The sequence below is a fragment of the Vulpes vulpes genome, chromosome 14 (assembly GCF_048418805.1).
Source record: "Vulpes vulpes isolate BD-2025 chromosome 14, VulVul3, whole genome shotgun sequence".
Taxonomy (NCBI): Eukaryota; Metazoa; Chordata; class Mammalia; order Carnivora; family Canidae; genus Vulpes; species Vulpes vulpes.
This window is the reverse complement of record NC_132793.1, coordinates 85,660,537-85,675,081: the sequence shown is the minus strand read 5'-3', so window position 1 is coordinate 85,675,081 and position 14,545 is coordinate 85,660,537. Positions and strand designations below refer to the sequence as shown.

General features: G+C 44.8%; 1 long non-coding RNA gene across 1 annotated transcript; it reads right to left on the bottom strand.

The window, feature by feature from the left end:
• Positions 1-809: 809 nt before the first annotated feature.
• LOC140595454 (uncharacterized) lies at positions 810-11,304 on the bottom strand. The gene is made up of 2 exons (XR_011997070.1): positions 10,785-11,304; positions 810-4,226 (listed from the first exon to the last, which is right to left on the bottom strand). It is a non-coding gene; the product is annotated as an uncharacterized lncRNA (long non-coding RNA).
• Positions 11,305-14,545: the final 3,241 nt, after the last annotated feature.

Below are 14,545 nucleotides of genomic sequence, written 5' to 3'. Positions count from 1 at the left end.
AGTACACCACAACCTAGAGGAGTTTATCCCAAGAATGCAAAGGTGGATCAACATTTGAGGTTTAATCAATACGATTCACCTTATTAAGAAGCTTTTTTTAAAAAAAGAACCCCCCCAAAAAAATTTAAGAAGAAAAAGAAAGAAAGAAAGAAAGAAAGAAAGAGAAAGAAAGAGAAGAAAGAAGGAAAAGAAAGAAAGAAAGAAAGAAAGAAAGAAAGAAAGAAAGAAAGAAAGAAAGAAAGAAGGAAAAGAAAGAAAGAAAGAAAGAAAGAAAGAAAGAAAGAAAGAAAGAAGAAAAAGAAGACAAAAGAAAACTGTATGGTCCACTCAAAAGTATATGAACCGCTTCCTGATATTCAGCTTCTGTTTATGATGATAAATTCCCAGTAAACAAGGAATAAATCGAAACTTACTTAACATGAAAAGTGCATGTACAAAACAAACAAACAAGGGCACCTGGGTGGCTCAGTGGCTGAGTGTCTGCCTTTAGCTCACTCAGGTCAGGATCCTGGGTCAAGTCCCGCATCAGGCTCCCTGTGGGGAGCCTGCTTCTGCCTTTGTCTCTGCCTCTCCCTCCCTGTCTCTCATGACTAAATAAATAAAATCTTTAAAAACAAACAAACTAAACCACCCAAGCTAGCACATATTTAACTGTGAATAATTGAATGCATCTACCCTAGGATCAAAAACAAAGCAATGATATGTTCCCTTACTACGAGTACTATTCAATATTGTACTGGAAATTCTGGCCACTGTAATATGACAATAACAACAACAACAAAAAGTAAAGAAAAGAAAGAAAAGACAGGTTTGAAAGGAAGAATTGCCTTTATTTGTAGATGACACACTGAATATGTAGAAAAATCCAAAGAATCTACAAAACCAACAACAGAAAACCAAAAACCATCTAAAATTAATACAGGAGTTTAGAGTATAAGATACAAACTCAATATACAGAAATCAGTGTATTTCTGTATTGTACTCAATTATGTTTCAATTGTATTATATACTAGCACTGTACAATTGGAACTAAATTTTTTTCAAGTTACCATTTCAAAAAGCACACACACAAAAAATGAAGTACTTAGGCCTAAGAGTGCCTAAATACATGCAGGATTTGAATACTGAAAACTACAGAATATTGATGAAATAAATCAATGAAGACCTAAATGGACAGTTTTATCATGTTTATGGTTTGGAAGATGCAATAATGTTAAGCTTGCAATTCTCAACAAATTTGTATATACATTTGGTGAGATCCCAATTAAATTCTCAACAGGCTTTATTATAGATATTGGGAAACGGATTCTAAAATTGAATGTAAAGGAACTAGATTAGGCAACATGGCTTTGTAAAATAAGCGCAGGATTAATGAAATTATATTACATGAATCCAAGACTTATTTTAGTGACATAGTAATTAAAACAGTATAGTATTGGAATAAAGATGAATAAAAAAATAAAGTAGAACAATGTAATAGAATAGACAGTCCAAAAATAAAACCATATATATTGGGCTCAAATTTAGTAACAGATGGAAAGAATTCTATACCAACACCAACTAAGGCTTATCTCAGGGATGCAAGGTTGGTTTAATGTCTGAAAATTAATAAATATAGTGCATCATATTAATAGACTAAAAAATAAAATCACATGAACATCTCCAAAATCATATGGCAAAATTCGACACCCTTTCATGAAAAATCACTCAAAAAACTAAAAACAGAAGGGAACTTCCTCAATCTGATTAATTCATCTATGACACACTGACAGCTAGCATCATATTTAATAGTGAAAGACTGCATGCTTTTCCCCCAGGATCAGGAACAAAACAAGGAAATCTGCTGTAGGCACTTCTATTCAATATTGTACTGGAGGTTCTAGCCAGGAAAATTGGGTAAGGAAAAGAAATAAAAGGCATCTAATTTGGAAAGGAAGAAGTAAAATTATCTCTGTTTGCAGATGGCATGATCTTCTATGTAAAGAGTCGTAAAGATTCCAAACACACATACATAAAACCCCTTTAGAACTAATGAATTCAGCAAAGTGGCAGGATACGAAATCAACACACAGCAATCAGCCGCATTTCTAAACACCAAGAGTGAACAATCCCAAAAGGAAATGAACAAAACAATCCCATCTACATTAGCCTCAAAAATAATAAAATATTTAGGAATAAATTTAACCAAGGAGGTAAAAGACTTGTATACTGAAAACTACAAAATATTGTTTAAAGAAATTAAAGAAGACAAAATTAATGGAAAGACATCTTACATTCATGGACTAGAAGACTTAATATTGTTAAAATATCCACACTACCCAAAGCAATCTACATAGTGATTACAATTACTATCAAAATCCCGATGCAATTGCTATCAAAATCCTATTTTGGAAATAGAAAAAAATTTCTAAAATTCATATGGAATCTCTAAGGACCCTTGAATAACAAAAACACTATCAAGTAAGAAAAATAAAGCTGGAGGTTTCATACTTCCTGATTTCAAAACATATAACAAAGTCACTGTAATCAAAAGAGTACAGTACAGACATATAGGCGAATGGAACAGAATAGAGAGCCTCCGAACAAAACCTCCCATACATGGTCAAATGATTTTCAATAACAGTGCTGAAGTTACACACAGTGGGGAGAGGATAATTTCTTCAACAAAGTGTGTTGGGAAAACTGGACATCCACATGCAAAACAATGAAGCAAGACTCTTACTTTACACCACATACAAAAATTAACTAGAAATGGATTAAAGACCAAAATATCAGACAGAAAATTATGCAATTCCAGTAAACAAAGCATAGAGGGAAAGATTCATGACATTGGACTTGGCAATGATTTATTAGATATGATGCCAAAAGCATAGGCAACAAAAGCAAAAGTAGACAAATGGGATTGCATCAAACTTAGAAACTTCTGCACAGCTAAAGAAAAAGTCAATGGAATGAAAAGAGAACCTAGGGAATGGCAGAAGATATTTGCAAATCATTTATCTGATGAGGGCTTAACATCCAAAATACATAAATAACTTCTACAACTCAACAACAACAACAACAACAACAACAACAACAACAAAATAACCTGGCTAAAAATGGGCAAAGGATTTTTTTTAAAGTTTTATTTGAGTAATCTCTACACCCAATGTGGGGCTTGAACTCATGATTCTGAGATCAAGAGTTCTATGCTCTTCTGACTGAGCCAACCACATACCCCAGGCAAAGGATTTGAATGGACATTTCTCCAAAGAGCATATACAAATCGCCGATGAGCATATGAAAAAATGCTCAACATCACTAATCATCAGGGAAATTCAAATAAAAACCATGAGATACCATCTCACACCTGTTAGGATGGGCACTACCAAAAACACCCAAAAACCAAAAAACAAAAAACCCAGAAAATAACAAATGTTGGAAAGGATGTGGAGAAATTAGAACCCTTGTGCCCTTTTGATGGGAATGTAAAATGGTGTAGCCACTGCTGGAAATGGTATGGTGTTTCCTCCAAAAATTAAAAAAAGGATTACCGTACAATCCAGTAACCTCAGACAGCCCCAGTGGCGCAGCGGTTTAACGCCACCTGCAGCCCAGGGCATGATCCTGGAGGCCCTGGATCGAGTCCCACGTCAGGCTCCCTGTATGATGCCTGCTTCTCCCTCTGCCTGTGTCTCTGCCTCTCTCTCTCTGTTTCTATGAATAAATAAATAAAATCTTTAAAAAAAATTAAAAAAAATCCAGTAACCTCACTTCTGGATATATATTAAAAAGAATTGAAAATAGGATCTCAAAGAGGTATTTGCACATCCACATTTACTGCAGTATATTATTCACAACGGCCAAGACTTGGAAGCAACCCAAGTGTCCACTGACTGATACGTGGATAAAGAAAATATGATATAAATACACAGGGAATATTGTCTCAATGAAAAAAAGCAAATCCTATCATATGCTACAACTTGGATGAAACTTGAAGACACTGTGCTAAGTGAAATAAGCCAGTTGCCAAAAGACAAATACTGTATTATTTCATCTACATGAGGCATCTAAAGGAATCAAACTGTTAGAAAGTAGAATGCTGGGGCTCCTGGGTGGCTCCGTTGGTTAAGGGTCTGCTTTCAGCTCAGGTAATGATCCTGAGGTCCTGGGATTGAGCCCCACGTGGGGAGTCTGCTTCTTCTTCTTCCTCTGCCACTTTCCTTGCTTGTGCTCTTGCTCTCTCTCTGCCAAATAAAATAAAAAATAAAATAGAATCTTAAAAAAAAAAAAAAAGAAAGTAGAATGCTGGTTTCTAGGGACTGGGAAGAGGAGGGAAAGGGGAGATGTTCAATGGGTATAGAATTTCCATTTTGCCAGGTGAAAAAGCTCAAGTGATCTATTGTGCAAGAATATGCACATAGTTAACACCATTGTACTGTATGCTTAAAAATGGTTAAGATGGTGGGCACCTGGGTGGCTTGGTCAGTTAAGCATCCGCCTTCAGCTCAGGTTATGATCTCAGGATCCTGGGATTGAGCTCCACGTTGGGCTCCCCACTTAGTGGGGAGTCTGCTTGTCCCTCTGCCTACCCCCCTCTCTCCTTCTCTCTCAAATAAATAAATAAATAAATAAATAAAATCTTTAAGAAAAATGGCTAAGATGGTAAATTTTCTGTTATGTGTTTTTTACTACAGTAAAAAATCAAGTCCCTTGGATACTTGTACAGTGTATAGGGATGAGTGTAAATTTAAAAAAAAAACAAAACTGTTAAGAGCAATCCCCCTGAGTCCCCTCCCTCTTTAGGAGCTTTGTACTATTACTCAATAAACTTTGCTTTACTATCACTCAAAAACAAAATGTTAAGAGAGCTAATTATGTGGAGGAATTAACCAAGTTTGTGGATAGGAAGACTGAGTATTTCAAAGACTAAATCTCCATAAATTGATCTACTGATTTAATGTAATCTTAATCAGAATCCTAAAATTTTTGTTGTTGTTGGAACTTGAGAAGCTCGTTCTAAATTTATGTAGAAATGACACGAACCAAAAATAGCCAAAATATCCTTGAAGAAGTATTAGAAGAAAGTGGGAAGATTGAATCTACAGACTTCAAACTTATTATAAAACTCTAATAATTCTGATAATATGTTATTGGCAAGACTGGCTATATAATTTGCAGGACCCATTGCAAAATAAATATGCAGGATCTCTTGTTAAAAAATTATTAAGAATTTCAAGACAGCAAATAGGAGAATTTAAAATCAAGTGCAGACCGCTTCTGAACATGGGCCCCAGTGTAGCTGCATAGGTTGCAAACCCACAAATTTAGCCCTGGTTATTGCCTCAAAAATATAAAAGAAACCAATAGATTAGAACAGGGAGCCCAGAAACAGGCCCAGGCATATAAACTCATTTGACTTATGACCAAAGGTGGCACTGCAGAGCAGTGTAGACAGTTATCCAAGTGGAAAAAAGTGTAAACTTAAAAAAGATGAAAAATCCTTTAGAAGAGAGGAACCTGACACCTGCTATAACATGAATGAACCTGGAGAACATTACGCTGAGTAAAATAAGCCAGTCACAAAAAGACAGATATTGTATGGTTCCACTTACATGAGTCACCTAGAATAGTCAAACTCATAGAGATGGGAGGTAGAATGGGAGTTACCAGGGAGCTGGAGGTGGAGGGAGGATGGGAGTGGGGGGAATGGGGAATTAGTTATTATTATTCAATGGGTAAAGAGTTCCATTTGGGAAGATGAAAAAGCTCTGGAAGTGGATAAACATGTAGGTTGTTGAACAATGTGAATGAACCTAATGCCACTGAATTGTACATTTAAAAATGACATTAATGCTAAATTTTATGATATGTATATCTTAACACAAGTTTTAAAAAGGTGAAAAGCAAACAATATAGCACAGAAGAAAGTACAGAAGAATAGCTTCATTATCTTGGCTTAGAGAAAGTTCTCTTAAACAAGATCCAAAAAGCACTAACAGTAACAGAAATGTTGGATTATTTTGATTTATTAGAATTAAGAAGCTTTTCTTCATCAAATGATATCATCAAGAGAGTAAAACATTAAGTCAGAGAGTGAAAGAAGATATTTGCAACATTCGTAACTGGCAAAAGTCTCATGCCCAGAATATATAAAGTACACCTAAAAATCAGTAAGAAAAGAGAGAACAGTGAGTGAAATGAAAAATGGGCAAAATGTTTGAACAGGCACTTCAAAAGCAAGGATATCCAAATAGTAAACATATAAATGTTCCTTCACCATGCAAATTAAAATCACAGTGAGCTAGCTCCATATACCAGTAAGACTGATCATACCATGTATTGGTAAGTATGTGAAGTCCCAGCAACTCATAACACTGCTGAAGGTATAATCACTTTGGAGAAATGGTGTGTCAGAGTCTCTGAAAGTTGAAGATTTGCACACCCATGAGCCTGGAATTCCACTAGAGGCTACATACCTACAAGTATGTGTGTATGTTGCAGCCAAATGCATATACAAATATGTTGCTAGCAATATTTGATCATAGTGCCTGCTATGGGCTCACTGTTTTTGTCTCCCAAATCCTTATGTTAAAACCCTAATCCCCAATGTGATGGTATTTGTAGATAAGGCTTTTGGGAGGTGATTAGGTCATGAGGGTGGAGCCTACATGTGGGATTAGTGCTCTTACACAAAATGACAGGAGAGCTTGCTTTTCCTCCCTCTCCTCCCTCTGCCAGGTGAGATCACAGGGTAAAAGACAGACACTCATCTACAAATCAGGATGACGGCTCTCACCAGAACCCCACTGCAGGCACTCTGGTCCCAGACATCCCACCTCCAAAACTGTCCAAATAAACATTTGTTTTTTGAGCCACCTCGTCTATAGTTTGTTTTTTAAATTTTATTTTATTTATTCATGAGAGACACACACAGAGAGGCAGAGACATAGGCAGAGGGAGAAGTAGGCTCCCTGCAGGGAGCCCAATGAGGGACTAGATCTCAGGACCCTGGGGATCATGCCCTGAGCTGAAGGCAGAGGCTCAACCACTAAGCCACCCATGCGTCCCTATAGTTTTTTTGTTATAGCAGCCTGAACTGAGATAGTCCCCAAATGGGAACAATGGAAATGTCTACCCATAGTGTAATGGGCTAAAAAAAAGTGTATACTCACACAACAGATTTTATACAGCAGAAACAAAATGAACTACAGATGCATGCAGCAACATGGTTAGATCTTTAAAAGCATGTGATATTGAGAAAAATAAGTTAGCTCTAACATATATACCCTGCATGAGTCCACCGATACACATTTCACAGACATGAAAATCTCACGCTTATAAGAGTTCCTGCATTTGCAGCAAACTATGATGAAGGTTCAGGTATAAATCTTCCTGGGAATGCCAGGTAGTAGAGATCCTAGGAAGAGACCTAGGAAGGATTGGGATGTATTAGATCTGAGTGGTAGCTACAAAGGGATTTGCTTTGCGATAACTTGCTAAGTTGAATATTTATACTCTAAACATTTTCTGGATTGTATTTCACAATCAGTAGGAAAAATAAAAAAGAGGAGAGATTAGGACAAGCATGAAAGCCTTTTCATGTACTTTTGCTGAAAAAGGAATTTTCCTGGAGGAGGAAGTGGAATGGGACTGTTTCCCCCCTGGTTCTTTTGTGTATTTAATAACCCCTTGCCTTGTCCCCACCCTTTGTCCTCATGCTCTTCCAAGGAGCTCCTGCTCTGACCAGGAGGACCCTCTTGACCACTGCTCATGGTTGCTTCCCAGGCAGCAGTGCCCTCTGATCTACACAAAAGGCCTGGATCAGACTTGGTTCTTTTCTTTAGGGGATGTGTTTTCCTGCTTCTTTGTATGCAAGGTCATTTTAAAGATTTTATTTATTTATTTGAGGGATGGGTGGAGGAGCGCGCGTGCGCGCGCACACACACGAGTGGTGCGGGGTACAGAGGGAGAGGGACAGGCAGGCTCTCTGCTGAGCAGGGAGCTCGATACGGGGCTCAACCCCAGGACCCTGAGATCATGACCCAAGCAGAAGGCAGATGCTTAACCACCTGAGTCCCCAGGTGCCACTGTATGCAGGGTCAGTTTAATTGGCTGCCAGGTATTGTGACTTTTACCGTGTCGATGCTTGATATTTTTTTTTATTCTTGCAAATATTCTAAGCTCATTTTTGTGATGCAATTAGGTTACTTGGAAGTCCTTTGGCCTTTTTACGTCTTGCTTTTATGATGTGTCAGGTGGGTTTGGAGCTGTGCTCAGTCTAGGCAAATCTCTTGAGTGTTCTAGCCAGTGTCTGGTGGATCCTGGGTCCGCTCTGGCTGGTGGGGGCCCAGGGTGGGCAGCAGGCACAGCTGCCTTCCCTCCTTAGGGTGGGCTTCCTAGGCTGAACTCTGGAGCGGATCTCCTGCAGATTGCCAGGGCTCTGTCTCGGCAGTAGTCTCTTCTCTGGTCCTCTGCCCTTGGTCTCCCTGGACTTCCAGTCCCATCTCCTGAATGAAGGGAGTCCTCTCTATTCTGCTCTGCACCCCTAATGCTCTCAGGCAGTGAGTGGCCTATGGTCGGGCTGACCTCCTCTGTTTTCCACCTCCCGAGACCACCGTCCTTCCTCGCCGGAAGGTGTCACTCATCTGGCTTGTCTGGTCGTGTTATAACTTTAAGAAGAAGGGTAAATCTGGCCTCGCTACCCCACCCTGGGTGGGAGAGGAAGGCCCAGAGGGTTGCTTTAAAAATGGGAGTAATGACAACATGTCCCCAGATGGGGTGATGTGGTAGAAACAAAGAGCTGAGGATGCAGAGGAGGGAGAGTCAGGGAGGAGGTCCCTGGGTGGAGAGTGGGGGGAATGGGTGCCCTAGTGGAGCTAGGCTGAACCCTGTGGTGGGACCTCCCACTCTTGGGACAGGAGAGAAGGCTCTGGGCACAGGGCAGGCAGATGGAGCTCTCAGGGAGGAGGAGGCCGGAAGAGAGAGGAGATGGCCAGGGCAGAGGAGAGCTGGTTGGACCAGGGGATCCTATGTTGATGCCCAGCAGCACAGAGGCCCAGAGGCCCATGTGATAGGGAGCATAGTTCTAGCGCCACTCTGGGATTCAGGCCCCAGGCTGCCGCATGTGGCCCATGGCAGGGGACAGGTCCTGCACACATGATCACCAGGGAATTACAGTTCCCTGGCCTCACCCTATTGAGATTCACCTTCAGAACACTTCTGTCAAAAGCACCAGTTTTCTCAGGGCCGATGCTGGGCGAATGTGTCTGGGGCCTGCCCTGCTGGTGTGCTTGGACCTGGTACCCCCAGAGCCTCCCTGTTTAACTGGCCTGAGAACAGCCCATTTGTTTGGGAAAAGCCAGAAAACCTCAGCCAGTATCTGTGTCCTGAAATTCTCACAAACAGTGTGTCCAGACTGAGGGACAGGAGCCTCTGCTGGGAGAGTCGAAGTGACCTCAGCAACCATGCTGTCAGCATCCACAGACCATTCATGGAAACAGTTTGAACAGAGCCACTTCTCTCTCCTTTTCTTGGCCCTTCATTAGAAGGCTGTCTTGCAGAAGCCAGAGGATAGGCCCCCCAGGGCATCCGGCCTCCCTGCTGCTGGTAGCTTGGCTTCTGGTGACTGGATGCTTCCATGACCTGGGGAAGGGCCCAGCCTGTGTCCCAGCCTTTCCTCCCCTGGAACCCATGTGTCCAGGCCACCTCTCTCTCTAGACCACAAAGGGGCCCACTCACCCCTCATCTGGCCAGGCCGACCCCAGGTCCTCTCAAGATTTCCCTTGGCCTGAGCACAGCACGGGGCTGTGGAATGCCCACCTTTTCTTCTCCTCCCCTGGTGCAGCCTGCGAGCTCCAAAGGCAGGGCCTCTGAAAGCCCCGGTGAATGTCAGCTCAGGCACACCCGCACTGGGCGCTCAGCCTGTAAGTTCTTCCTGAGCCCTTGGTCTGGTGGCACCCCTGTCCCTGCGGGGTTGGAGGAGGGCCAAATCCCTCTGACACCCGGGTTCCGAGCAGCAGACCCTGGCCAGTCCCGGCAGCCTTGCCATGGCCACCCCTGTGCTCTTTGTCCCTTGCACAGGGCTGCTTTCTGCCACGCTCTGGCTCTGAGGTGATGTCCACCACGCAGGGTCCCCTGACCCCAGATCACCCAGAGACATAGCACATTTCTTTTTTGAGCACCTGCTGTATACTGGAAAGGTTCTGTAGGACAACTGACTAGTCCTACTCTGGAGAGATTACTATCTGCGGGGTGTGAGAAGCATGTTACCATCACGACGGTTGGTACACACAGCGTCCAGGATGCTGACAGGGCCAGTGGTACTGTGTGCCAGGCTCACACTTCATAGCCATGATCTCGACTCAGCTGGCAACTCTGATTATCCCCATTCTCCAGATGGGGGAAGGAGGCACAGAGATTTAGTGACTTGCTCAGGCTCACATGGCTGGACCTGTAGCTGCTGACATAGTACAATGCCAGATCAGGACGCCTGGGTGGCTCAGTGGTGGAGCACCTTCCTTCAGGGCGTGATCCTGGGGTCCTGGAATCGAGTCTTGCATCAGGCTCTTCACAGAGAGCCTGCTTCTCCCTCTGCCTGTGTCGCTGTGTCTCTCATGAATAAATAAATAAAATCTTTAAAAATGAAATAAAATGCCAGATTAGTGACAGCAACAGAAAGGTTGAGAAGGCGCATAGAGGAGGTGGTGTTGAGCTGGGGATGAGCAGGACTTGCAAGGAGGACAGGAAGGCAGGAGAGACAACAAAATGCACAGACCAAGGGACCTACAGATCGGAGAACTCACCGCTCTGAGCCTGGACCTGGGGCTGGAGGGCTGGAGAGCAGCGGATGCCGCTGGCTGGGGAAGGATTGGGTCCTGTGGGTAGGCCATCAAGGGTCACAACAGCATGGAAGGGACTTCTGAATCAGGGAGTGACATGCCCAGAGCTACCCTGGTTCCACAGGGCTGGCTCTGTGGGGGCCTGAAGCTGGTTCTAACCAGAAATCAAAACCAGGCTTGCTGGTGAGTCAGTAGCCGGGAACACACACAGCAGCAGGCTGCTCCCCCAGCCCTGCAGACTGGGCAGCCGCCCACGCCTCCCTGAGCAGGGACCACAGCCCGGGGACCAGGGTAGCAGCCTCACTCACTGGGCTGCCCGCTTCCAACCCAAATGCCATCAAGCAGCAGTGGGCGGGGTGGCTTCCTGCGGGGTCCACTCTCCCTGCTGTGTCTCCACAGTAGATGCTCTGGTCCCGTGGGGGGTCAGGGAGGGGGCACTGGCCAAAGCTACGTCTGAACTCTTGTTCAAAACCACAGTCAGGGCGGGCTTGTCGGAAAATATGCCTTTTCTTGAGACAGCGAGGCCCTGCCTCTTTGAATCAGCCTGGCCACTTCCTTCCTGTGTGTATCTTACGCACCCGAGGGCCAGGGTGGGTTCAGGGTGTGTGTTGTCACTTCTTTCAAGTTTTAAGTTCACATTTTGTTCCTTTGTGAGTCGTAGGCTGGAGGGTGGGGTTGGCCTTAAGAGGCCTTTGTCACTGGAAAGGACACTGGGGACGCCTTGGGCTTTCTCTGAAAGTTGAAACCCTCTGGCTGTGATGTGACAAGGAAGAAAAGGCTCCTTGGGGCACCGCCCCCTTCACTGTGGTAGTGAGCTTAGTATCAAAAGGGCCTCAAGAGGCACAGAGGACCTCAGAGGTTAGGGGGTGAGGGACCAGGGGAGCTGAGGTACTTGCCAAGGTTTCCCGCCTTCCAAGTCCAAGCTCTCCCCTGGACATCACAGGCAGTGGTCAGCCGCCTGATGCCTGTGGCAGGTGGGGGCACGGTCTCCAGCCCCTGACCTTCAGAGCCCGCCCTAAATACATCTCTCGTGCATTTCCTGAGAAGTCAGGGGAACTTGGGCTTGCTAGGTTTTCTTTCTTTTTTAGGTAGACAGAATGCAGGACTTGCTCAGACTTCTTTGGCTGTGACTCACAGCCGACGGTACAACTGACATGGCAACTCCATACGCACATGTAGATGCATGTTTACACATGTATGTATATATGCAAGTACATGTATGTGCACATGTGTATCTATGGATACAATTTTCATAATGGATACAATTTTCATAAAAATACTGATCCTATGTATGACACACTCACCTCACATATGCTACCCTCACAGTTTCGTATGTGTGCATACATGTATAGATGCAACTTTTACAACTCTCATTCTACGCCAAGCGTGGCACACTCTGCATGGAACATGCTCTCATTTTCAACTGATCGCCCCCCCCTCCCCCCGCCACTAAGCTTATGTCCACACATTAATGGGTCTGATGTTTGGCAGACACTGGAAATAAAGGAGTTGTGTGTCAGGGTTGGGGGCACCCATAGTCCTGGCACTCGGTCGGAGCTCAGCTGATTGTGTTTATCAGACACCTTTTGCAGTAGGCAGCACAGAGCTTGGAGGTGCTTGTATCTAATTCTCTTGGGAACTTCAGGCCTGGGGGGACCCTCCCAGCCCCCTGGCCAGGCCATTGTGGGGTTGCAGCGGGGTGAGACAGTGTCAGTTCACCCAGGCACCTGCCAGGCTCTGGAGGTTCCTTTCAGGGAGACCTGGTAGAGGGCTGCTGCCACTCCCTATGGCTATGCGGCCCCTCTATTTGACTTCAGGTGACAGTGTTACTGGTCTGGGAAAGAACCGGAGGAGTCCCTTTTAATAGCCACTACCCTGCAGGCACTTTGGGCAGGGATGGAGCTGAATATCTGGCCTCCACCCTCCCTGAGCTTAGCCTGCCCAGGTGATGGGGACCTTAGCTTCAAGTCTGCCATATGCCAGGGCTTCTGATGGGTTATGTAACCATGTGGGGGGGGGGCACATAGTGCAGGCTGCTGGCCCAGTTAGGCCAGCTCTGTGGGTCACCAGCCCTGGTTCCCAGGGTCATCTGTGGTATACTGGTTTTCCCCTAAGCCTTTTCATGGATTGTGGGCAAGGCAAGAGGAGGTGAATGTTTGTCATCTTTCCATGGAAAGACAGTCACAGGACCAGGTTAGAGACACACCCCAGCAGTTTAATACCACCAGGGCTGCTGTGAGGTTCCACACATCATTGCCCAGGGTGAATGCCTGGCAGGGGAATGAATCTTGGAGTGCTGGTCCAAGGGGCCTGGAGGGTGACCAGGGTGGGGAATATGGGTGGGGTAGTTTAGGTGCCTCTTCTCTCTCTTGCTTCACTCTCTTGGGGTTTGCTCTGGGTGCCCCTGCAGCCCTCTCGGAGTGGGGTGCTGCTGGCCTAAGGGATGCTTCAAAGTCCTAGTGTCTGTGGGATGCAGGCAGGCAGGGATATGTCCCAGGAAACAGCCAGCAAGAGGCAAGCTCTGGGATTCCCCCATTTACCTTAGCCTCTCTCCCTGCAGATTTAGTAAATAAAAATACAAGATGCCCAGTTATATCTGAATTTTAAAGGAACAATGAACAAAGTTTTAGTACAGCATATCTCCAGTGTCCCCTGGGTGTCCTGACTTTTATCTGGCAATACTACCGTCTAGACCTTGGGCTCTGTGGTTGGGCCTTTCCATCTGAAGTCTGCAGGGGCTGGGGGCTGAGGCTGTAGGCCTGGGACAGCCAGGATAGGCCACCAGGCAGCAGAGACCAGGTGCAGAGAGCAGACATGGAATGACCAAGCCAGTGGAGTGAGAGCCTGCAGGCCTTCAAAGGAGCCTGAAGGGTTAAGCTCTGCGAGCAGCAGAGAGCCCATAAGCCCTCATGTTGGTATGTCATGATTTCCTGTGGCCTTCTAGGAAATACCCTCTACCCGTGCTTGCTGCAAAAGGTCTTTGTTCCCCCAAACCCTCTTCCCCACTAGCATCCTGATCCTGCAATAGGGCATTGGTCACCAGGTGCTCTCTGCCGGAGGGAAGGGGCCGGGAGCAGAAGACTTTCAGCAGCTGATCCCTGTGCACTCTGTACCAGAGGGGACGGGGCTCTCTAGTTGTCTTGGGGGGCACCTTATTTTGTCACATCCTGACCTCTAGAACCTCAGGACAGGAGAATGATGGAAAAGGGAAGATTGGTACAGGAGGGAAATCCCAGGGATAGGCACAACACTGATAGAAAGGTCTGTCTTTCCTGCTCCCACACGGGGGCCAGGTAACCTGCTTTTTTTCACTAACAAGTTGACCTTAGAAAAAAAGAGAGCCCCTCAAATCCTAGCCTCAGCAGAAGGAGGGACTCTAGTGGTACTGCCCAGTTTAAAGGAATTCTGTGTTGGGATCTTCAGCCAAAGGCCCTTCAGTGATTGTATTATTCAGGATTTTTTTCATTTGCAATTGCTTGAAGGTACAGTTCAAATTAGTGGCAACAGAAAAAGGAAATATATTGGCTTTGTTACTGGGTGGTTAGCTTCAGGTATAGTTGGGTCCAAGAGCTCAAATTGTATCCATAGTCTATTCAATTTTAATCTGTGTGTGTGTGTCTGCCTTCTGTCTCTCTTTCTCTCACTCTCCATAATTCTGTTCTGTTTTCCCCTCCTTCTGGTTGCTTCTTCCTCAGGCCAACTCCCCCACATGGTGGCAAGCTGAC